This window comes from Podarcis bocagei (assembly GCF_964188305.1).
Source record: "Podarcis bocagei genome assembly, contig: HAP1_SCAFFOLD_44, whole genome shotgun sequence".
Classification (NCBI taxonomy): Eukaryota; Metazoa; Chordata; class Lepidosauria; order Squamata; family Lacertidae; genus Podarcis; species Podarcis bocagei.
The window spans coordinates 505,243-529,654 of record NW_027670336.1 but is presented as its reverse complement, the minus strand read 5'-3'; the positions used below and the strand labels follow the sequence as shown (position 1 = coordinate 529,654).

The 24,412-nt window shown below is 40.7% G+C and overlaps 1 protein-coding gene and 1 long non-coding RNA gene across 3 annotated transcripts in view; one reads left to right on the top strand and one right to left on the bottom strand.

The window, feature by feature from the left end:
- LOC308579489 overlaps positions 1–23,973 on the bottom strand; it is a 42,260-nt gene extending 18,287 nt beyond the window's left edge. The window contains exon 1 of the long non-coding RNA XR_014004500.1: positions 22,504–23,973. This is a non-coding gene — a long non-coding RNA (uncharacterized lncRNA). The remainder of the gene's footprint in view (positions 1–22,503) is intronic.
- The window catches only part of LOC308579472 (uncharacterized protein), a 268,291-nt gene that overhangs the window by 11,469 nt on the left and 232,410 nt on the right, over positions 1–24,412 (top strand). The window lies entirely within an intron of this gene.

The window sequence follows — 24,412 nt, the reverse complement described above, 5'->3', positions numbered from 1 at the left end:
CAGCTCCAATCTCACTCAGCATCAGAGAATTCATACAGGGGAGAAGCCCTATCAGTGTGTAGAATGTGGAAAGAGCTTCATTCAGAGCTCCTCTCTCACTTCCCATCGAAGAATTCATACAGGGGAGAAACCCTATCAGTGTGTGGAATGTGGAAAGCGCTTCAGTCGGAGCTCCTGTCTCACTTCCCATCAAAGAATTCATACAGGGGAGAAACCCTATCAGTGTGTGGAATGTGGAAAAAGCTTCACTGATAGCTCTAAACTCACCTCCCACCAAATAATCCATACAAAGGTCGTAAAAGTCGTTATACAGCTTTAGGAGCCAGGCAAATCCGCACCTTTTTAACCAGGCCTTTTTCTTATTGACATCTAATGCTATTTTAACACGTGATGTTTTGTGTTTTTATGTTGTGTTTTTATGTTCTAAGCATTCTGAGACTTGTGGGTGTAGGGAATACAGCCACTCTTAAATTCCTAGGGGTCTTTGCCCCCCATAAAATATATGTGTTTGCTTGGTACATTTATATGCCTTCGTGTAAATCTTAAGAGACTTGCATGTCAGGCCTCTTAAGGCTATTTGCAAGTGTAGCAGTGCACATAGCTGGACATAGGATATCACATAAAAAATAACACATTGCATTTTGTACTACATTACTTGTGGCATACTTGCAGTTTGGGAGAAACATTCTCTTTTTTTTTAAAGAAAAATTTATTAAAGTTTTAAAGCATGAATACAAAAACACATGGAAAAGGAAAATACATAAAAAACAAAAAATACATGAAAAGAAAAAAAATAAAAATAAAAAATACAACATACAAAAGACAAAGAAAAAATAATAAAAAGTTAAAAAATCCATTTTTCATAACTTTAAACTCCTTTGCTTGTTTCTTTGACCTCCTCACACCTCCCCTTTTTGTATTCCCATTTACATAATCAGGTCAGCAAATCCTTACCCTCTTTCATTTACCTTAACTCTATATCTTAACATTTTATAACTCTGTTTTCATCCATTATCAATTCATTTTTGCATAGTCTTATTAACTTTGTTGCTAATACCACTTATTTTCAATCCAACATCATTTTAACATTCATTAATTTTACAGTGTTTCTGCAGATAGTCTTTAAATTTCTTCCAATCTTCTTCCACCAACTCTTCTCCCAGGTCTCGGATTCTGCCAGTCATTTCCGCCAATTCCATGTAGTCCTTCACCTTCATCTGCCATTCTTCCAGGGTGGGTAGATCTTGTGTCTTCCAGTACTTTGCAATAAGTATTCTTGCTGCTGTTGTTGCGTACATAAAGTTCTGTACTTCTTTGTCACCAATTGGCCGACTATGCCCAGGAGAAAGGCCTCTGGTTTCTTCAGGAAGGTATATTTAAATACCTTTTTCATTTCATTATATATCATCTCCCAGAAAGCCTTAATCTTTGGGCACGTCCACCAAAGGTGAAAGAATGTACCTTCATTTTCTTTACATTTCCAACATTTGTTATTGGGCAAATGATATATTTTTGCAAGCTTGACTGGTGTCATGTACCACCTATATATCATTTTCATAATATTCTCTCTTAAGGCATTACATGCCGTAAATTTCATACCGGTGGTCCCCAACTGTTCCCAGTCAGCAAACATAATGTTATGTCCAACGTCTTGTGCCCATTTAATCACAGCAGATTTAACCGTTTCATCCTGCGTATTCCATTTTAACAGCAAGTTATACATTCTTGAAAGTATCTTAGTTTTGGGATCTAACAGTTCTGTTTCCAATTTTGGTTTTTCCACCTGGAAGCCAATTTTTTTATCCAAATTGTAGGCCTCTCTTATTTGATAATAATGTAGCCAGTCTCGCACTTTATCTTTTAATTTCTCAAAACTCTGCAATTTCAATTTATCTCCATCTTGTTCCAAAATTTCCCAATATTTCGGCCAATTGGCCTCCATATTGAGCTTTTTCTGAGCCTTTGCTTCCATTGGTGACAACCACCTTGGGGTTTTAATTTCCAATAGGTCTTTATATCTTATCCAGACATTAAACAATGCTTTCCTGACAATATGGTTTTTAAATGCTTTATGTGCTTTAACCTTGTCGTACCACAAATATGCATGCCACCCAAAAACATTGCTGAAACCTTCTAAGTCCAAAATGTCTGTGTTCTCAAGAAGCAGCCAATCTTTCAACCAGCAGAATGCTGCTGATTCATAGTAAAGTTTAAGGTCTGGGCTTCCGGTTTGACCCGCGGAAAGTGAGGAAGCACGGAAAACCTCGTCAGGGGTTTTCCTGCAGCACAGGGGCTTGGGGGAGCCACCAGGCACAGTGCACCCCCAGAAATCTCAGGGGGGGGAACCCTTGAGGGATAGGCAACCCGGCAGCGGAGGTGCGGTTTCGTGGTTTTCTCGGGTTTCTTTCTTGGAAGAGCTTGAGGACGGCGAGACTGCAAACACAAGCGGGAGAGCACCGACCCTGTGTTGCAATGCCTGCAGCTTCCCCTAAGAAGCGTGATGGATCTCCAGAAAGATAAGAATAGAACCCTTGGTGAAGAGGAAGATTTATCCTTTAATACCTGGAAGTTTGGACCAAGCGGTTCTTGGATGCTTTAAGATTGAAAATAGGGACTTCATCCCGGTTGATGGGAAAATGGCGCAGGAAACAAAGTTGCAAGAAAGAGAAAGGAAGTAACTTAGCACCTATTTGAGTGAGTACAAAACAATTAAAGCCCACAGCTTTTCTTTTCTCGCTGTGGCAGATTAAAATGCAAAGTACAAAGTAACCTACAAAGAACTGAGTAGAGACTTTGAATACCCTGGGGCTAGAAAGTTAAAAGTTAAAGAGTAACTGCACTCAGTCATTTATGGTGATTAGCAGCCAGAAGGCTGTAAAAAGAGCTGTAAAAAGACTTGATAAGGCTTTAAGGGGACTGAAAAGGACGATTGTATGAAAACCTCACCCCCTTTCTTTTCGGTTGATTGCAAGAGTGTATTTTTAGAAGGGGCTGGTACAAGATACGTGGAGGAGTGGCAAGGGAGTAAGGAAGGAGATATCCAAGAAACATTCAAACTAAAACCAGCATTACTCCTCTACTTCCACCTCGGCATATTAAGCGAAGAAGTGACCATTCTTTCGTCTCCTCACGTATCAGCTGCTTTGTATTTGGAAACCTCATTTAACCCTCTCTAACTGAATAGAGCAACCAAGTAGATTAAAGGACATGGGGACTATTTAAATCATACTCGCTCTTTGTTCATGCTATTTTGCTATAGTTTGCTATATATTTTGCTATAGTTTGTTCCTCGGAGGATCTCTTCATAATTGCTGAAATGATAGAGACTGGTTGTGCAAGGGATATCCTGACGTAGATTGAGTCTGGAAGGAGAGAGAAGATTCTAGATTCTGTCCCCAGTGGAGAAGAGTGAATACTACATTAGCCTTTTGCTTTAAGCTTTAACACTTTGAATTCACCTTTCTTACCACAACTTAATAATTTCCCTCTTCTAAGTGTTTTTTGTTGCTGTTGTGGTTGGTTTTGTTGTTGTTGTTGTTTGTTGTTGTTTTTTGAAGTTGGCAAAGGGGCATGGACTTTGGAGCCATACAAGGCCTTTGAACTTAACTAAGGAACTTTAATTGGGATGACTTTTAAATAATTTGATTTTTCTTATAAACTAAATTACGACTTTACCTCTTGGGGGCATAATCATTGTGGAAGCATTTAGTGGAATTGAGCTAGCAAGTAGCAGAAAACACCAGAACTGCTTAGAACTGTTTTGGATCGTACAGAACTACTTAACACTTCTTCTTCCACAGGAGCATTTGATAACCATGTCCTCTAGTTAAGAACATTACCCTCCCCCCCCCGTCCTCTGTTTCTCTTTCCTTCTTTCTCCTTTCATTTATGTATATTTGGAAATTCCAGTGACAGCAACCACTTTGTGGACCCATAGAAGAAATTTAGATACAGTTTATAGATATATGATGTTTACTAGTTAGAATTGATAAGTCTGGACCCAATTCTTGGGGACAAAGACCCTTTCTCAGGTTGAAATACTGGGGGACTGCATTGGAAGGTTGAAACACTGGGGAACTACATTGAAAGGTACAGGACCTAAAAGGAGTAGGAGGGAAAGACTGTGCGCCCTTTAAGGGAGAGAGTAGGGAACAAAATCGAGAATTTTGAGAAAATAACTTAAAATGTTGGGGGAAAATGGGAAAAAGGTAGCAGGGACCCCTGGGGAAAGGAAAGTATCCAGGCAGGAGGAAATCAAAGATTTAGATATCTTGTGGTTAAAGATAAAAGAGGAATTTAAACAAAGGGAAGAACACATGGAAAATAAGTTAGGAGAGGTACAGGAGAGGATAGATAAGAAAATAGAAGGGGCTGTAGGAGAGCTCTCAAGTAAAATTCAAGATTTGACAATGAGGTCAAAATCAATGGAAGAAACAAATAGGAAAACTCAAAAGGAACTGAGGGAACAAAAGAAAGAGACAGAAAAAATAAAGGAGGAAATAAGAGAATGGAACAATAGACAAGACCAACTGTCAGATAGTCTAGCCATGGTAGAATTGCGGCAGAAACAGCTTAATTTAAAATTTAAAGGAGTTCCCGAAGAGGCAAATGAAAATGTGAGAGGAAAAATGATTAGAGAACTCTCGAAATGGTTAGACGTAGAAGAAGAGGAAGTGGCCGATAGGATAGATAAGGCATTCAGAATTAGAGGGGAAATGCAGCAAGCAAAATCAAAAAAACTGGCTGGTGACTGTTTAGTGGTCTTCAATTCAATTGAGATGAAAAATATGATTCTAAAATTGAGCTATAAAAAAGAACTAATAATTGAAGGAAGACCTATTGTTATTTATAAAGAAATTCCAATCAGGCTTCTACGCAAAAGGGATGGATACAGACAAATAGCAAGTGTCTTGAGAAGGAATGCCATATCTTATAGATGGGAATTCCCAGAGGGGGTCACCTTCTATTACAAGGATAAGAGATTCAAACTGATGAGCACCCAAGAAGCTGATAAATTCCTGAGAAGATATGAGAAAGAACTTGGGAGGATAGAAGAAAGGGCAGAAGAGGGAGAGAGACTTACAGAGGAAAGGGAAAGGAAGAGAAGGAAAGAGAGGGGAAGGAGAGGGGAGAGAGAGGGAAAGAAGAGGAGGAAGTGGAAGAAGAGGAGGAGGTAGCTTTGGGAGGAGAAGGAGAGGAAGAAAATGAGAAACTACAAAGAACAGGAAAATTAGATCATAAGTTGACTCATAAGTGCAACACGAAGAAAAAATAAACATATATGGTCATGACTCTTAAAGTCTTATCTTGGAATGTTAACGGTCTAAATGATAAATCTAAAAGGAATAAAATCTTCAAGGTCCTGACGAAAAAGAATGTTGATGTGATATGCTGTCAGGAAACACATGTGGCTAAAAAACACAAACATATCCTGATAAATAAGAAGTTGGGGTGGAATTTATTAATTCAGATGTAGACAAAAAAAGAGGAGTGGTGATATTTGCAAAAGAAAAAGGGGAGCCCAAATTAATATGCAAAGTTGAGGAAGAGAGAATTGTGGGAATACAGATCAATCATCAGGGAGAAAAACTAAATGTGGTAAATGTTTATGCCCCAAATACGAATAAGGCAGAATTTTTTAAAAAACTAGAACAAATTTTATTGGATTTAGAGCCTCATAAACTGATCCTATTAGGTGATTTAAATGGTGTGCCAATACCAGAGTTAGACAGAAGTGCAAAAAAGAAAAAATTGAACCAAGGAAAATTACCAAAAACATTCAAAAATATTGAAGAAAATTTAGATTTGACAGACATCTGGAGACATAAAAACCCACTGACAAAACAATTTACATACTTTTCAGAGCCGCATCAGAGTTGGGGTAGAATAGATCAGATTTGGTTATCAAGGGAATTAGTAGCAAGAGTTGAAAAATGTGACATACACCCCAGAACTCTTTCTGATCACAACTCAATTTTCCTGGAAATTAATTCTGGAGTCCAGAGCGTGTATAGATGGAGAATGAATGAATATCTATTTGGAAATGAGGAAGTAATTGAGAAAGCAAAAAAAACTTTAAAAGATTTTTTTGACTTAAACCTTAATAAAGAAACAAATATCGACATAGTATGGGACGCTAGTAAGGCGGTGCTAAGAGGTTTTCTAATCCAACAAAATAGTTATAGAAAAAAGATAAGAGAACAAAAGAAAGATGAAATTCTGATCAAACTAAGAGAATGTGAGAAAAAATTAATAAACCCTAATGATGAGCAGATAATTCAAACATCCAAATTTCTACAATCACAATACTCAATGCTAATTAATCAAGAAGTTGAATGGAGAATTAAATTAATGAGGCAAAAACTCTTTGAATCAGCAAATAAAACGGGGAAATTCCTGGCCTGGCAACTACGAAAAAGGAAAAAACAAAGTGTGATTAACAAGATAAAAGTTGAAGAAAGGTTTGTAGAAGATCCAAATGAAATAAAGAAAAATTTTCTAGCTTTTTTTGAAAAACTTTATCAGAAAGAAGAGGAAGACACAATAGAAATAGGAAAATATTTAGAAAATAGCAGAATAACAACTATAACGGAGGAAGAGAAAACACAATTGAATAATTGCATAACAGTAGAGGAAGTTCAGGAAGCAATAAAGAAAATGAAATTAGGGAAGGCACCGGGCCCAGATGGTCTATCGGCCAAATATTACAAAGTCCTCGAGGAAGACTTAGCCCCAGTACTATGTGAGGTAATGAATAATATTCTACAAGGAGGGAAGATCCCAGACTCCTGGAAGGATGCTCACATAACACTGATACCTAAAGCGGACTCAGACAAATTAAATGTAAAAAATTACAGACCGATATCACTTCTTAACAACGACTATAAAATTTTTGCTGAGATAACGGCGAATAGATTTAAAAGTTATTTAAAAAGGGCAATAAACATGGATCAAGCTGGATTCCTTCCCAATAGATATCTAAAAGACAATGTTAGGCATATAATAAACATCATCGAATATCTGGAAAAGAAGAATGAAATCCCGGCAGCATTAATTTTCATCAATGCAGAAAAAGCATTTGATAACGTATCTTTCTTATTAAAGTGTTTCTTATTAAAGTGTATGGAGACTGCATGAATTGAAGGTGCTTTTTTGGAAGGAATCAAAGCAATTTATTCAAAGCAAAGAGCTAAACTGATTATTAATAACAACCTATCTGACACATTCGAAATTTCCAAGGGCACGAGACAAGGCTGCCCTTTGTCACCACTCCTATTTATAATGATATTAGAAGTAATTGCAAACAAGATAAGAGATACATCAGAGATAAGAGGAATCAGAATTGGGGTAAAAGAATTTAAACTGAAAGCATACGCAGACGACCCGGTAATTTCAGTTGAGGATCCCATACAGAGCATGGACAAAGTTCTGACAATTCTAGAGGAATTTTTGAAAGTGGCGGGCTTTAAGTTAAATAGAAACAAAACTAAAATGATGGTTAAGAACATGGGAGAAGATCTAAGGAGACAGTTAGAACATCAATCGGGAATTAAAGAAGTAAAAAATAAAATATCTAGGAGTATGGCTGACGATGAAAAGTATAAACTTAATGGCTGATAACTACACTAATACCTGGAAGGAAATACAAAAGGAACTAGACATTTGGAACAGGATTAAACTCTCCTGGTCAGGCAGAATGGCTGCGATTAAGATGTGCATACTACCGAAACTCTTATTTTTATTCCAAAATGTCCCAGTGATTAGAGGAAGTGAAATATTTAAAAATTGGCAAAAAATCTTATCCAAATTTATATGGCAAGGTAAAAGACCAAGAATTAGATTTAAATTATTAACGGATAGAAAAGATAGAGGAGGTTTCTCGGTCCCAAATCTAAGACTGTATTATGAAGCCTCGTGCCTTTGTTGGCTCAAAGAATGGGTCACCTTAAAAAACACAGATCTGTTAGACCTAGAGGGCTTCGATTTAAGATTTGGATGGCATGCTTATCTTTGGCAGAATAAGGAAAAGGTGCATAAAGGCTTCTCAAGCCACATCATCAGAGGAGCACTTTTAGAGGTGTGGGGAAAGAACAAAAGACTACTTGAAAAAAACACCCCCTGGTGGCTATCGCCTATCGATATATTAACTGTTAAAAAAATAAATATAGAAGGTGAGAGACTGACCTATGAAGATTTACTGGAAAGATCAGAAAGAGGATGGAAAATTAGACCCTATGAAGAGTTGAAGAGTAGACTGACAGGTTGGTTGCAGTACCACCAAATTAATGCACTATGGAAGGAAGACAGAAAGATTGGAATGAATGAGAAAAAATCTAAATTCCAGGTAGAAATAATAGAAAGTAAAACTAAACTGCTATCTAAAATGTATACTCAACTGTTAGATTGGGACACCAAGGATGAAGAGGTCAAAGAAGTTATGGTAAAGTGGGCCATAGATATTGGATATAATTTGGATTTTGAAAAATGGACGAAGTTGTGGACTAAAGGAATGAAATTTACAGCCTGTAAACCCTTAGAGAAAATATGGAAAAGATGATGTATCGTTGGTACATTACTCCCGTGAAACTACAAAAAATGTACAAGAACGGGGACAGTAGGTGTTGGAAATGTAAATCTAAAGAGGGAAGCTTCTATCACATGTGGTGGAAATGTGAAGAAGTTAAGAAATTTTGGGATTCCATTTATAATGAATTAAAGAAAATATTTAAATACAGTGGTGCCCCGCAAGACGAAATTTATTCGTTCCGCAAGTTTTGTCATCTAGCGAATTTTTCGTCTTGCGAATCACGAAATCCCATAGGAATGCATTGAAAATCAATTAATGCGTTCCTATGGTCAAAAAAAGTCCAAACAAAGCCAAATTTGGTAGAACAACAGTTTATTAACTGCTCTTTAAAGTCACACATACTGTAAAGAGCAGTTCAAAAATTGAAGGGAAAATAAATTAACTTTATAAACAAAACATGTCTTTGTTTTTAGACAAAGGAAACAAAGTCGCGAGACGTTTTCGTCTTGCGAAAAAAGCCCATAGGGAAATTTGTCTTGCGAGGCAAATCGAAAACGGAAAAACCTTTCGTCTAGCGAGTTTTTTGTCTTGCGAGGCATTCGTCTTGCGAGGTACCACTGTACACCTTTGTCAAAAAGCCCGAAGCTTTCCTTTTAGGAATGATAGGAGAGGAGATTAAAAAGGAGGACTATGTAATATTTCAATATGCAACTGTAGCTGCCAGGATTTTATTAGCACAAAACTGGAAAACCCCAAATATCCCGACTGTGAAGGATTGGCAAATCAAATTATTTGAGTATATGGAGTTGGCAAAAATGACGCAGAACATTAGACAGCAAAAAGGGAGAAAGTTTATTGATGAATGGTCTAGATTTATAACATATATAGAAACAAATTCTAGAGATATAAAAATCACAGTAGGTGTAATATAACTCTTGCGACGCGTAGATATTTTATAATGAAAAACTGCAGATTGAATTTAATATACATATAACCCAAAACCGAGATGGAGGGAAGTCAATTGTTAATTGTTTGTAATGTTTGTGTGTTGCTTGGTTTGGGGGTTGTGATTTGGTTGATGGTCTTGTTTGTTTTTGATGTGTGACTGTTACCTCATTCTTTCTTTTTATGTTGTTGTTTGTTTGTTTGTTTGTTTGTTTTTCCCCTGTCATCGTCTGGCAATGAAAAATGAATATTTTTTATTTTTTTTAAAAAAAGTAAAGTTTAAGGTCTGGCAGGGCAAATCCACCTCTTTCCTTTGCATCAGTTAGTATTTTAAATTTTATTCTGGGCTTCTTGCCCTGCCAGACAAATCTAGAAATATCTTTCTGCCACTTCTTGAAACAGTCCATCCTGTCCAAGATTTGCAATGACTGAAACAAAAATAACATTTTTGGCAATACATTCATCTTTATAGCTGCAATTCGACCCAACAAGGAAAGCTTCAAATTTGACCATATTTCCAAATCTTTTTTCACTTCTGCCCAACATTTCTCATAGTTGTCTTTAAATAAATTTAAATTCATAGCAGTCATATTAACCCCCAGATATTTTACTTTCTTAACTAATGTTAAACCTATCTCCTTCTGAAACCTCTCTTTCTCAATTGGTGTAAAATTTTTCTCAAGCACTTTAGTTTTTGACTTGTTCAACTTAAATCCTGCCACATGACCAAATTCTTGAATCAATTCTAATACTCTTTTCGTACTAGATTCTGGCTCCTGTAACGTCAAAACTAGTTCATCTGCAAAAGCTTTCCATTTGTATTGTTTGGCTCCGACCTGAATACCTTTAATCAGACGGTCCCTTCTAATCATATTCAACAAAACCTCCAGGACCGAAATAAAAAGCAATGGGGAAATCGGGCAGCCTTGTCGTGTCCCTTTCTCTATCTTAAATTCCTCTGTCATCACATTGTTAACTATTAACTTAGCCTTTTGTTCTGAGTAAATTGCACTTATACCATTTTCAAACCCTTGGCCTACCCCCATTCCCTGAAGATTTTTCTTCATAAAATTCCAAGAAATATTATCAAAGGCTTTTTCCGCATCTATAAAAATTAGAACTGCTTTGGTATTGATGTTCACTTGCAGCTTCTCCAAAATGTTAATTATATTCCTCGTATTGTCAGACAAATGTCTACCTGGGAGAAAGCCAGCTTGGTCTTTATGTATCTCTTCAACTAATACCTTTTTTAATCTGTTAGCCAAAATATCAGCAAAAAAATTGTAATCCACATTAAGCAGGGATATGGGGCGGTAGTTCTTGAGTTGTGTTCTTTTCAGACTCAGTTTTCGGTATAAGTGTGGTGTAAGCTTCCTTCCACGACTCTGGTGCCTTTTTCCCCTCCAAAATTTCATTACAGACCTCCTTTAGTGGCTGAATTAACCAATCGTTCAAAGATCTATAGTATTTGGAGGTTAAACCATCCGGCCCTGGAGATTTACCCAACTGCATATTCTGAATGGCACCTTCAACCTCCTGTTCTGTAATTTTGTGGTTCAACATTATCTTATTTTCTTGAGAGATTTTTTGTAATCCATTTATTCTTAAAAATTGTTCTAATTCAGTCTCTTTCTGTGACCCTTGTGTATATAGTTGTTTAAAATATCTCTGGAAGCACTTTCTGATCTCCAGTGGATTCTGTATGTTCTTTCCTTCCACATCCAAATTTGTGATAGTGTTTAGTTTTTGTCTTTTTTTCATCTGCCAAGCTAGCAGTTTCCTGCATTTATTAGCCAATTCAAATGTCTTTTGTCTCATCTGCTTAATTTTCCATTCTACTTCCTGATTTATCATTTTCATATATTGTACTTGATATAACTTTATTTCTCTCAGAATCTCTTGCGACTTTGGTTTCGCTCTTAATTTCTTCTCTCCTTTTATTTTTTCCAGGATTTTATCTTTTTTCTCATTTTGACTTCTCTTCTTTATTGTGTTCTGTTGAATCAGAAACCCTCTCATGACCGATTTGCTTGCATCCCAGATTACTCTTTTTTTAACTGTAGTATTCAAATTTATCTCAAAATAGTCTCTCAAGATTTTTTGGGCCTTCTTAGTAACCTCTTTTTCTCTAAATAAGGTGCCATTCATCCTCCATCTGAAGGAACCGATTGGTGTTAGTTTCAACTCCATCTTCACCGCATTATGTTCGGAGCAAGTTTTTGGGCAAATTTCCACTTTTCGAGTCTTAGGTGCCAATCCTCTAGTTATCCATATTTGGTCAATTCTTGTCCATGTCATTTTGGCTTCAGAGAAGAATGTTCCCTCTCTTCCAAGGGGGTTCTTAGTTCTCCAGATGTCAATCAAGTCCATATTGTCAGTCAATTCAAAAAACGTTTTTGGTAGTCTGCCATCTTTAGTTACAACCTGTCTCTGCGACTTGTCCATATTTGTAGATACCACTCCATTCATATCTCCCATCATAATAATGTTGTAGTCCATATAGTCTAACAATGTCTCATGCAATTTCTTGAAGAATTCAGATTTCCCCTCATTTGGTGCATAAACTCCTACAATCAAAAATTTTCCTCCTTGTGATTGAATCTCAATGGCCACAAATCTTCCTTGTTCATCTTTAAAAACAAATTTCGGTGATAGGCTCTCTTTGGCATAAATAACATCTCTCTTTTTAACCTTGTCTGATGAGATAAACTCTTGGCCCAATCTTTTATTAATCAATACTTTCCTGTGTAGCCTTACCACATGTGTTTTCTGTAAACAAATTAAGTCCAATTGTTCCTTTTTCAATAAATGAAAGATTTTCTTCCTCTTCTCCGGGGAATTAAATCCATGAATGTTCCAACTTAATAATTGCAGAGACATGGTGTGGTTATTCTATTCTCCTCCAACTGCTCCCAAAAGTTCTTCTTTTTCTGACGGTGGTATCACTTTTTTTTGTTTGTCCAATCCCAAAAATGGTGGTACTATGTCTAATGCTCCTGATCTTAAGGCTCTTAACTCTTCTAGAACTTCTTTTTGCAGGTCTTCTTCGTGGTCTCTCAAAAATCTTCCCTTGTCTTCCACTGATCTTATTTTGAACTTTTTCCCTTTAAAGGTAAAAGATAGTCCCTGGGGGAATTCCCACCTAAAAACAATTCCGTTTCTTCTCAGTACGGCCACCAGATCTCCATAGTTGGTTCTAAGATCCAATAGATGTTTCGGAATATCCTTAAAAATCTCCACTCTCGATTCGTTAATTTCCAAATTCTTCTGGAAGTGCGCACTCAGTATTTTGTCTCTCTCTTCTTTCGTTTGAAGGGTAACCAAACAGTCTCTCACCCTGTTTTTTCTCCCTCCTCTTCCAAGTCTGAACGCACTTACTATCTTAAAGTCTTGCTCCACCTCCAAATTCCAAAATTTTCCAAATTCCTGCGTAAGGTAGTCACTTAAGTTATCTTTTTCAAGTTCCGGTACTGCCCTGATCCTCAGATTGGTCTGTTTCTCCCTCAGTTCAATCATAGACAGAAGTCACTGGTGATCCCCAATCGGTTTTATTTCTTCCTCTACAGCCACTGCTTTTTCTTTTGCTTCCTCAGCTATTTTTCGATTAGACGCAGATTCTTCCAGCATTTTTTCAATAGATTCTGTATTGGAATTCACTTTCTGTCCCAGATTATTAATGCTGGCAGTATTCCGGTCTATTTTAGTTGATTGTTCAGTAACTTGTTTGCTTAGGCCTTCCAATTTTTCATAAATTTTATTTAACACAGAAGTAAAATCCCCTTCTGAAGCCATTCCTTTTGACCCAGCTTGTGCAAAGTCTTCCCCCTGTGTCAGGAGGGCCGGGAACAGATGATCTACGTTGCTGGGAAACTGTGCTGGGCTGCTGCACTCTAGCCTTGCCCGATCTTGTTGTCCTATCAGTCATCACACTTTTGTCTATGAGTCAAGGTTGATCCCACGGTCAATTCTTAACGTGGAAAATCCCCAGAGTCAAGAATGGAAAAATCCCCCAGCTGGGTCTATGTGGGTCAATAGTGGTCTATGCTTTACACTTAGCGAGAAGGTCAAATAATGAGTGAAACATGCAGTTTGTTTTGTTTCTGCCTTTTTTGTGTGTTCCCAGGTGTCAAAGCTAGCTCTCGTCTGGTTTCACACCTCCATCATATTACAGCAGCAACAATCCCTGGTGAATCCCTGTAGGGCTTTCATATTGACCATGTCACCTTGTAGTGGCACAGGTTTGGACATTTCTTGAGAGAGATGTCTTTGCCTTGGCCTTTCTATGGGATTTTTATTATAATAGGCTCTGGTCTTCCACTCTACGGAAGTTGCTCAGTTGTTCCTATGGGACCAAAAAGCTAATTGCAGCCTGGATACACTTGCCCAATTCCAACGGAGTCCAATTAAAATTTATATAGCCCCATGGCTCGCCGATGTGGAGTTCCGGTCCCATTTGGTGGCGGCGGTCGGCCTGGGCCTTGTACGCATCCTTGGCCTGGTGCAGTTGCTCCGTCAATAGTTGGTGCTGAGACTGGAGCTCCTGGAGCCAATCTGTCACCCTCAGGACTGCAGATGCTGGCAGCACGTCCGGGAACAAATGCGGATGGTAACCGTACATGGCCTGAAACAGGATCTGCTCGGTGGAGGCGTTCACCGCGTTGTTGTAAGCGAATTCCTCCAATGCCAAGTGGTCGACCCAGTCTGGAGGTACTCCAGGTTCCGGTGGTCGGTTCTCACATCCACCAGGTGTCTTGCCCCCTCAAGATGATTGCCCCAGACCTCAAAGGCCACCTTGATGGCCAGTAGTTCCCGCTCCCACACGGTATAGTTACACTCTGCCAGAAGAAGCTGGCAGGAATAGTAGGCGCAGAGTAACAGCAGTGCATCAGGACCGTGCTGCTGGGACAAGACGGCACCAAGAGCCGTACTGGAGGTGTCGGTCTCCACCACGAAGGGACAAGAGGGATTAGGATGCTGTAAAAGCGGCGCCCTCTGGAGACAGGCTTTCAACCCCTGAAACGCCACCTCTGCCTCCTTGTCCCAGGAGAATGGTGTCTTGGGGCACAGCAGTCGGGTCAGCGGGGTGGCGCGGTGAGCATAGTCCACAATGAAGGTCCAGTTATAGTTGGCAAACCCCAGGAACCGCTGTAGGTCCTTGTGCTTCTGGGGTGCCGCCCACTCCTGAACTGCTGCCACCTTCCCGGGATCCATCTGCACCCCATCAGGGGGAGAGTTGGTGACCGAGGAAGTCCACCGACCCCTGGTGGAACTTTCACTTGCTGAGCTTAGCATACAGGCATTGCTCTCGCAAGCGCTGCAACATGGACCGGACATGACCCTCGTGGCAAGTTGGGTCGTGGGAGTAAATCAGAATGTCATCTATTTTTTTTAAATGATATTTATTAAAAATTTTAAGATTAGAAAGAAACAAAGAAAACAAGAAGGAAAGACAAGTAACATTTAAACAATACAAATGCATAAAAAAATCAAAGTCAAAAAGAAAACAAAACACATAATACATCAAAATAAAAAATAAAAAATAAACAAAAAATTTAAAAACAGATCCAATATTCACAAATCATTAACTGTCATTACCTTATTTCATCGACCTTCTCATACCTCCCTTTTTTGTATTCTAGTTATTAATTATCTCAGCAAATCCTTTCCATCTTTCATAATATTCTGTCATTAAATTACCTTAATCTATTTTAACCTTATCTTACCATAAAAAGCCCTAAAACATAAAACTTAAATCTTGTTTATACCAAATTCTCTTAACCATGACATATTCTTACATAATTCTTTTTAACATTTCTGCTAAAGCCAAATAATTTCATTCCAACATTTTTCTAATACTCTTTACTTTTACAAGATTTTCCTAAATAAATTGTTTAAAACTTTCTTCCAATCTTCATCCAACGTCTCTTCCTCCTGGTCTCGGGTTTTGTCAGTCCTTTCTATCCCGTCCATCTAGTCCATCAACCTGGTAACCTTATGTCCGAGGCCCTTAGATCTCATCCATGTCCCTTCCGCAGATCTTCTTCATATTTATACCTGTACTTTACTTTGTCTTCTGCTCCTTTCACTCGGGGAGACTCCAGCTTGACAATATTTTTGTCCCTTCTCGACCGATCAGCCCCTTTTCCATAGTCAACACTGAACTCCATGTGGTATTTAAAAGCATATTTCAAGGTCCCTTCAAAGTTAAGTGCCCTCACAACTCCGATCTCCTCCCGGCCCAAAGCCAGACTTAAAAGGTCAAAACATCCCTGCATAGGGGGATCTATCCAACCCCCCATCTCCAAGCCAAACAAAACTCTGTCTCTCCAAATCTGACTTTTTCCAGGTTCATTTGTCAAGTCCAACAACTCATGTTTCTGCTGGGCCACAGTTCCCTCCATCTCTGCCTCACAAGGTCCAGCAACAACCTCCTCCCTCATCTGATCTGTCAGAGCACACTCCTGGATTAATTCCTGAGTGGGTTCTATATAGGTACCCACTACCTGTCCAAAATTTCCGATCCCAACAGTCATCAAATCCATCTTCTTATGTAACTGTTCCAATAAAGCACTTGTCTTGCAAAAGGCAAGCACCAGAGCCTCCGAGTACATTCTTGTTCAAGGTCAGAGTCTGATTCCATGATCTTAATCTATTGCAGCTGCAAAGCTCCCCAGTTCGGATTTAATAACAGTTTCACAAGCTCCCTCTAGGGGAAAAAGCTTCTATTTGTATCCATCTCTCTCTTTCTTTTTTTAAAAAAGCAGATCTAACAACAAAGTTTCCTTTTTCAGATATTTTGTCAATATTTTGTTCCTTTTAGATGCGAAGGGGAACAATGGAATCAATATGTTTCTCTTCCACTCATCCCCGGCTCGGATCCTAATCAAATTGTAGACTCCCCGAAGGTGCAGCTTGGTGAACATCTGCGCCCCTTGCACCCGCTCCAGCAACTCTGCAATAAGGGGCAAGTCTGGGATGGTAATCTTATCTAGGGCCCGGTAATCATGGCAGGGACGAAGCTCCCCACACTTCTTAATGAAGAGTACTGGAGCGGCGGTGGGCGTGGTAGAGGGCCGAATGAACCCGCACTCCAGGTTCTTGCGACGGAAGTCCTGCAAGGCTTAGTGCTCTGGCTCCATAAGACAGTACAGGCGGCTCACAGGCAGGGTCACTCCGGGCTGGAGGTCTATGCCGCAGTCAAAAACCAATGAGGCGGCAGCTGGTCTGCCCCCTGTTCCTCAAACACTTCTTGGTAGTCCAGGTAAACAGCGGGGAGTGTTGACGCAGCTTCCCCCGTGGGGGCAGCCACTAGCATCTCAGACCGAGCATGGGGACACGGGTCTGGGAAGCGCACAGTCTGATTGACCCAGTCCATCTGAAGATTGTGAGACTCCAGCCAGTCCATCCCGAGCACCAGGGGAAACCGGGGCATGGTGGCAATGTCCAAGGTGCGCACCTCCCGGTGCTGCTGGTGACACAGGACCAAGGGCTGAGTCTCCTGAGTAACGGCCCCTGAGCGCAGGAGCTGTCCGTCAATTGCCTCCACATGTACCAGTTGTGACTTGTCCTGGAGTGGCACCTGATGATGGGCGGCGAAGGCAGAGTCCATATAGGAGCAGGTTGCCCCTGAATCTACCAGAGCGTGGGTGAGAATCCAGGGCCCACCAGGGGGATATAGACACACCAGAACTATGAGGTGTTGTAATTCCAACGGTGAGGGCCCATCATGCGATGTTTGGGACCCCAGGTAGCCTGGGCCATCGGCTATTGGGGTTGGCCATTTTCCTGTGGCTGGAGTTTTCTCAGGACAAGATTGGGCATAGTGTCCACTCCCGCCACAGTAGAGACACAGGTTCCCCGCCAGATGCCGAGTCTTCTCTGAGGGAGAGAGGCAAGGCCGCGCTGCCCCAAGCTGCATTGGCTCCTCCAGTGACTTGGCTGTGGCCGTGGAACTGCTGGGAAGGACCGGAGCCGGGAGTGCTGGAAGCCCTGAGCCTGGCGATGGTCCTCCAACTGATCGTCTATCTGCAGGCTCCGTTGAATAAGGGTGTCCAGCGTGGCAATCCATCATGGCCAGCTGGTCCAGTATCTCATCTGAAAGCCCCTCAAGATACTGGTCCTGAAGGGCGGAGTCATTCCAGAACAAGTCCTGTGCCAACAGCCAAAATTCTGTGGTGTAGGCGGCTTCACTCATAGCTCCAAACTCACTTCCCATCAGAGAATTCATATGGGGGGGGGGAAACCCTATCAGTGCATGGAATGTGGAAAGAGCTTCAGTCAGAGCTCCTCTCTCACTTCCCATCAAAAAAAATCATACAGGTGAGAAACCATATCAGTGCTTTGAATGTGGAAAGAGCTTTAGTAAGAGCTCCTATCTCACTTACCATAAGAGAATTCACAAAGGGGAGAAACCCTAACAGTGTGTGGAATGTGGAAAGAGCTTCAGTCGCAGCCAGAGTCTCACTTCCCATCAAAGAATTCGCAAAGGGGAGAAACCCTTTCAGTGTGCGGAATATGGAAAGAGCTTCACTGATAGCTCCTCTCTCACTTTCCATCAAAGAATTCATACAGGGGAGAAACCCTATTAGTGTGTGGAATGTGGAAAGAACTTCAATCAGAAATACAGTCTCTCTCCCCCCCCCATAGATATTTATTGAAATTTCAAAATATTACAAAATACAAAAAAAAGAAAAAGAGAAAAGTACAAATTAAAAATAGTTAAAAACAATTCCATCTTACTTTACTTAACTTTCATTTGCTTATTTCCCGGACTTCCTCACCCCTCCCTTTCCTGTATACCAATTCAGTTTGTTATTTCAGCAAATCCTTCCCCACTTTATTTATTCTAATCTTTCATTACATTACCTTACTCTATTTTCCTCATTATCTTATAAAAAACCTTAACCTATATCTTATTTTTAGTAATAGATAGGTAGCCGTGTTGGTCTGCCATAGTCAAAATAAAAAAAAATTCTTCCAGTAGCACCTTAAAGACCAACTAAGTTAGTTCTTGGTATGAGCTTTCGTGTGCATGCACGTGTGTATCTGAAGAAGCATGCACACGAAAGCTCATACCAAGAACTAACTTAGTTGGTCTTTAAGGTGCTACTGGAAGAAAATTTTTTTATTTTATTTTTAGTAACTTCTCTTAACCGTTATATTCTTTCCTAATCCCTTAAACTTTTATACCAAAGCCAAGCAATTTCATTTCAAACATCCTTCTAATATTCATCATTTATGTAAAACAGTCCTGGTAACAAAATGAAAAAGAAAAAATCATCATCCAGCGTCCCTTCCTCCTGGTCCCGGGTTTGTCAGTCCATTTATCCCATTAAACTGGCACATTAACCTGGTAATCTTATATCCAAGGCTCTTAAATCTCTTCCATGTCCCTTCCACAATTTTTCTTCATATTTTCTTTTCACTCGTGTGATCTCCAATTTAATAGTGCTTTTGCCCCTTTTCAACCAATCAGTCCCTTTTCCACAGTCCAGACTGAGCTCCATGTAGTACTTAAAAGCATATTTCAAAATCCCTCCAAACTTTGGAACCCCATATCTCCAAACCTCTCACGGCCCATTACCAGACTTCGAAAGTCCATATATCCCTGCTCAGGGGGGTCCATCCAACCCCCCATTTCCAATCCAGTCCAAACTTCATCTTTCCGAGTCTGATTTTTTCGAGAATCTGTTGCCAAATCCAAAGACTCATATTCCTGCAGGGCCGCAACCTCCATCTCTGGCTCCATTTCTGACTCCCAAAGTTCAGCAGAATCCTCTTCTTTCATCTGTTCTGTCAAGACACACTCCTGGTTTGATTCCTGGGTAAGCTCCATACTTTTTTCTACTGCCTGTCCAAAATTTCCCACTGTCTGCTTAAGATTCCCAACCAAGTCAGTCATCAAATTCATTCCCTCATGTAATTCTTCCAATAGAGCATTTGTTTTGTAAAAAGCGCATAACAACATTTCTGAATGCATTGTCCTCCAAGGTCACCAGTCAATTCCCATGGGTTGAACTATAGCGGCTGGAAAATCCCTAGAGTTAGTTACAGTTTCACCATCTTCCCCTGGGGGAAAACTTCTGTTGCAAATCCAACCCCAAATTTTTTCCTTTTAGATACTTTGTCAATCGTTGTTATTTTTAAACTGCAAAAGGAAGCAGTGGAATCACAATGTTTCTCTTCTTTTAACTATCTGTCAAACAGCTTCTGTCCTGGTCAATGAGCTTCTAACGTCAGTCCTGACAATCCGCTCCCTGGGTCAGGACGGTGGAAAATTACTTTGTTTTAAACTTACTTCTGCAGGTTAAAACAGTCCCCTCCAAAAAAAGCTCCCCCTTCTCCTCCTGCTGCCGAAGGGGGGTGTACTATTTTAGATGATGAAATCCACTCCTTTAATAGTGATTTTCAAGGCTCTAGTTTACTTTGTCTTTGCTTTGTTCAATCTACAAGGAAACGGAAGGCTGACTTCCTGTTTAGACCAGTACCAAATTGTAATAAATTTTTGAGTCCAATTCCTTTATTTTCCCAGTTCCTTAAATTATAGTCCAATTTTCCAAGTTTAGGTACTCACGGTGGTTATTTTTAGAATCCAAATTGTCCCAAGAAGAAGGTAGTGCTCTCCGGCAACAGCTATGCGGCTTCGCTCCACGGAAAGAGCGGTTGACTCTCAGCACCGCGCCACTTCCCCCTCTTCGCTTCGGAGCCTGTTAGTGGGTTCCTTTGCGGGTTGGGGGGGCGCTAATGGTGCCCGCCGAGTCCCATGGTCACAGGCTTCATCCGCCTGTGATTTTTAAGGGGTCCCCGCTTTGCCGTAGCAGAAAGGACCCATTTCGCGCGGAGCTAGTCCCTCCGATTCAGAGGGAGTCCGCCATTGCCAATGGCGCCACCCCGGAAGTCCCAGAAATACAGTCTCACTTCTCATAAAAGAATCCATACAAAAGTCAGAAAAACCATTATACAGCTTTTGGATCCTGGCAAATCCGCATCTTTATAACCAGGCCTTTAGCTGAATGACATCTACTGCCCTTTTAATATGTGGGTTTTTTTGTGTATTTATGTTTTGTTTTTATGTTGTAACATTCCTGAGACCTGTGGCTGTAGGGAATAGGTGCCAATTATTAAAGGCCTGGGGGTCTTTGCCCCCCCCCTAAAATATTTGAGGAGAACCTCCGGTTGGCCGCCTGATTTATGGCGGACGGGAGCTCTTTGGCCTGAAAGAGCCCCGGCGCTTTGAAGATTGGGGTGAATGTGAGAGTGTCGCGGAACCCCGAAAAATACCTCAGATTGAGCATTCTGAGAACCTGGTGTTCCGGCGGGTACCCTTAGCAACTCCCCTGCTCCCCAGTAAGCGCTAGTAAGAGTTCTGAGAGTGAGCGGGATAAGCAGTTACCGCTGACCGAAGCCGTAACTTTAAAAAACTTGCTAAAAACTTTCAAGGAAATTTTCCAAGCCCCTCTTTCTGCAGGGGGGAGGGTGGAGAATTTTACTGAATTGGGACCCTGCATGAGATAGATTTGACAGAGAATAGACTCTTGCTTTCTGGAAGCGGACCTCCCAGTGAGGAAAGGCTAGACTCCATTATTATGTCACAAAGGGAGAGGATACTTTCAACTTTTGTTTTCCTCTTTGGGGATTACAAAGTAACTGCAGTTGTCTGAACTCACTGAAACATTGTACAGTGTATCTTTTACACTCCTGGAATTGGTTACAAGAGTTCAAATCAATTTTGGATGGTTTTCAAGAAGAGTAAAAAGAATAAGACTTTGAAAGGGGGGAGCTGCTAAGCTGCCTGTTGCTGTCTGTGTACTAAAAACCTGTGGACTGAGTCTAGGTGAGCGGACCTTGAAACTGTGGAATAGTTATGGCTAATGGTGTAGGTAAGCCTGAGAAAAGCAAGCCTAAAGACAGAAGAGGCTCTAAAGCACTAACTTTTGAAGAGTTGGTGATGCAAATGTTGACTGAAATAAAACAGATGGAAGAGGAACCCAACAGAGCATACAGGAGCTTAAACAAGAATTTGTAGATTTGAAAAAAGAAATTCAAGAAGTCAAGGCAGAAGTTACAGGTCACAAGACAAAATTGTCGGAATTGGAAAGTCCCTGAGAGTCCCTGATGTGGAGAGGACCCAACAGGAAGCACTTAAGGCAATTGCTTTTTTGCCTGGAAGAATGCGGGACCAGAAAGAGGAGGAGACACAAGAAGGTTGGAAGAAATTTAAAGAATATTTAGCTAAATATTGTTATATATGGTAATGAGAAGTCACTTGGAAGTAACAAATAGGCTTAGGACTAAAATATGAACGTGTTGTAAAATATGAAGTTTTAGAATACTAATAAAAGAGATGAGGGTAGTAAATAGGAGATAATTTTATCAGAAATATGATTTTGGAGAACTGTTACAAGGTGATACAATGAAATTCAGTTGGGGGGACTCGATGAAGTCAGTTAACAATGTAAGGTAAATTGGGTTTTGAAATTAATAATTGTTTCTATGTTTTTCTTTTGTATTCTAATGTGTTCTCTTTTGTTGTGTGTTGTGTTGTGTAATGTCATTTCTTCGTAGAAATTTGGAAAATCAATAAAAAAAATTTGGGGGGGGGAATTGAGGAGGCCACCCCCCAGGTTTTGTGTTGTTTTTTTTAAATGCAACCTTTTATTCTTCCACAACTTGCCATACAATTTCTCTTTCAATTTGCCCTCTTAAAAAATTAAAAAATAAACGCACAAAGGTCATTAGAAGAACAAAATACAAGAAAATACAAACGTGGACAGGTCCCATCTTTGCAGGACAAACACAAAAGTTGCTTTAAAGCAAGTTTCCCAAACCTGGGTCCCCAACAGCTCCCGGACTACAGTTCCCATCATCCCTCCTCATTGGTCCTGCTTGCTAGGGATGATGGGAGTTGTAGCCCAAAAACAGCTGGAGACCCAAGTTTGCTTTAAAGGAAAAGTAGGCTGGTCCTGTGACACCCTCAGTTGGCTAACTGGAATTTGTAGATTGCAAAACTGAAATTTGATTGGCACTTCAACCTCTAGGGAGCTTCTAGGTGCTTTCTGCACCACCTAGAGTACCCACAGAATTGTGGCTTCTACTGGGAACACACATAGGAGAACAAATGAAAGACAAACACAAGAGGCAGGAAAAAACCTGGAAAGGGCCATACCAAATGGACATCCGGTGTGAAGAGGTCACTTTCCCCACTGCTGAACAATGCCACAGGTAGAGGAGATGGAATGCTAGAAGTGTCTCCGGGGCAAGGGGAGCTGCTGGGAAAGTGAACTACGGGCTCAAAGTATTACTTTTTTTAAAAATTGCTGCCATTATAGGCATTGCCATTCAAATGGCATGCATGCATCATGTGATTGATAGTGCAAGGCGGGCCTTACCTGGCCCCCCACCAATATTTTATTCGAGTCGGCACCACTGGGTCGAGTGGTTTCCCAATTAAAAAAATACATAAATCTCCTTCCTTTGCACATGTTCCAGCTTGTCAATATCCTCATTTATTCTTTTTAAAATTTATTTGCACTTCTTCTGAAAATTTTACAAAAGAAACATGCAGGATGAAAGCATGGCTTTCTCACAAACAAATCAAGCTAGAGAAATCTCTCCATTTTTATTCTTTTCTTTTTTTGGATGGAGTTACAAACTTTGTTGAATAAGGAACTGCTTTGGAGGTAGTGCATCTCAATTTCAGTAAGACTTTTGACAAAGTCCTCTGTGATGTTTATGTGAGGAAGCTGGTAAAATGTGGGCTGAATGGGGTACCTGTTAGGTGGATTTGACTGACCGAACCCAAAGAGGACTCCTTCATGGTTCCTCCTCATCCTGGGGAAAAGTGACCAGAGGAGTGCTGCAGGGTTCTGTCCTGGGCCCGTTGTTGTTCAACGTCTTGATAAATGACATGGATGAAGGAACTGAGGGGATGCTCATCACATTTGCAGACAACACCAAACTGATCATAATGGCGTCCTCTCTCTTCTTCAGCAACAGACAGGGAGACAAAGAACAGTGCAAAAGCACAGCAGAGCAGAAGAGATAAGACTGACTTCCGTTCTTACACTTTCCAAGCCCAGGAAAGTAAACAGGGGCATGTGACATACTAGCCACATATCCAGCAACGGGAGGAGTGAATTGCTAACACACCACACATGATTTTAGGTGATAGAAGTAAAAAAGCCCTTTTTGCTTATGAGGTACCCAAGAGCCCATACAGAGTCCTTTTGTAGGTTCTCTATCGGTAGAAGAAAATAGCAGAGACCAACCAGAGAATATTGAGAAGCAGAGCAGCTAGTAAGCCTGATCTTTATTAACTGTTGTAAGAGGGTGCTCCCCCACACGCAGGAGAGAGGAGGAGGACCCCGAGCCATGCATGCAAGCCCTTATACAGTGGTGCCTCGCAAGACGAAATTAATTCGTTCCGCAAGTCTCTTCGTCTTGCAGTTTTTTCGTCTTGCGATGCACGGTTTCCCATAGGAATGCATTGAAAATCAATTAATGCGTTCCTAGGGAAACCGCCTTCAGACCAGGTCCGGGGACACTCTGTCACCGGACCTCTTCTGAAGGCTGGGGGGGGGGGACAAGGGCTTTTCTTCCCACCCCCAGCATTTAAAAAAACCCTGGGACAGCGGAGGACTTCTCCGCTGTCCGGGCGATCTTAAAATGCTGGCGGGTGGCATTTTAAAATCGCCCCGGGACAGCGGAGGACTTCTCCGCTGTCCGGGGCGATTAAAAAGCCCCTGGGAAGGCAGGCAGGGGGGACAAAGACTTTTGCCCCCCGCCAGCCTTCAGAAGAGGTCCTGGACCTCTTCTGAAGGCGGGGCGGGGGGCGAAAGTCTTTGCTCCCCCCGCCTGCCTTCAAAAGCCCTCCGGGACAGGCAGGCAGGGGGGAGCAAAGACTTTCGCCCCCCCGCCTGCCTTCAGAAGGTGTTCCCTCCC